We start from the raw sequence: 1,668 nt of genomic DNA on the forward strand, positions 1-1,668 counted from the left end.
CAACAAATTTAACGGTATAGAAATCAGAGAATGTGTTCTCTGACTGTAATAGAATAAAACTGGAAATCAATAACAAAAAAAGTCAGAAATCAATAACAACTTTTTAAAAATCTCTAAAAATATGTACATTAAACAATATTTCTAAATAATTCATGAGTAAAGAGAAAGTATCAAAGGAAGTTAATAAAAATATATACAACTTAATAAAAAAGAATGTGTCAAAAAATCTGGCATGCAGCTAGAATAGTGCTAAGAAGAAAATTTATAGTACTAAATGCTTATGATAAAAAAGAGGAAAAATTTCAAGTTAATAATTAAGTTTTTACAGCAAGAAAGTAGAGAAAGAAGAGCAAAATAAATCCAAAGCAAGCAGAAGGAAGGAAATAGAAAAGATCTGAGCCGAAATCAGTGAAATTGGTAATAGGAAAACAATTGGGAAAATTTACCAAACAAAAAGTTGGTTCTTAGGAAAATACCATTAAAATTGAGAAACTCCTAGCAAGACTGACAAAAACTAAAAAAGAGAAGACATTAACATCAAGAACGAAATACAGAACATCATTACAGATCTCGTAGCCATTAAAAAGAAAATAATAATACAAGCAACTTTTATGCTAATAAATTTGAAAACTTAGAAATAATTGACCAATTCCTTAAAAAGTACAAATGACAAAAACACAACATAAAACAGAAAATCTGGATACTTTTATCATCATTAACAATTACATGCATAATTTTAAAGATTCATAAAATAAATCTCCAGGCCCAGATGGTTTCACTGGTGAATTCTACCAAATATTTAAAGAAGAATTAACACCAATGTTATATAATATCTTCCAGAATATAGAAGGTGACAGAACACTTCAACTCATTTTATGAGGTTGCTATTGCCAAATAACCAAACCAGTCAAAACCAAAAAAAAGTACAGGCCAATATCTTTCATGAACTTAGACACATAAATTCTCCATAAAATATTAGCAAAGCAAATCCAACAATGTTAAAAAGAAATGATTTATTTTTGGTAAAGACAGCATCTCGTTATGTTGCCCAGGCTGGTCTCTAACTCCTGGCCTTAAGCGATCCTTCCAGTTTGGCCTCCCAAAGTGCTGAGATTACAGGCATTAGCTAATCCACCCAGTGATTTTTGTCAATAATCTATTGTCTCCAATTGTTTTTGCAAGTTAGTTTCTTTGGTTCTCTGCAGTTTCACTATGTCTAGGTTTTTCTTTATCTGTGTCTATCTTGTGTGGAACTTGCCATTTTTCTTGAATCTGATGATCATGGCTTCCATCAATTCTAAAAAAAAAAGAAAAAAAAAACTCAGCCTTCATCTCCTCAGAGTTGCCTCTTTCCCATGTTCTCAATTCTTTTTAGAATGCCTAGAAGCATTTGAGATGTCTCACTCTATCATTCATATGTTAACTTCTATATCCTCAAAACCCAACAGTGCCTGGCATGTGGTCGGTGCTCAACTGTGGAACGAATGAATTATACTGAACCCATTGGAAATCAAAATAAATGTACCAGATCAAGGCAGAAAGCAGGCATCTGCTGAAATCCAACTTCCTAGCAGTTGAATCTTTAACTTACTAATCCAGTCAGATACAAAAACAGTGAAACCTAGGATTGTTTAATGAAAGGAACCAATTGTACAGGTACATCATTTG

This window comes from Gorilla gorilla, chromosome 1, assembly GCF_029281585.2.
Source record: "Gorilla gorilla gorilla isolate KB3781 chromosome 1, NHGRI_mGorGor1-v2.1_pri, whole genome shotgun sequence".
Lineage (NCBI taxonomy): Eukaryota > Metazoa > Chordata > Mammalia > Primates > Hominidae > Gorilla > Gorilla gorilla.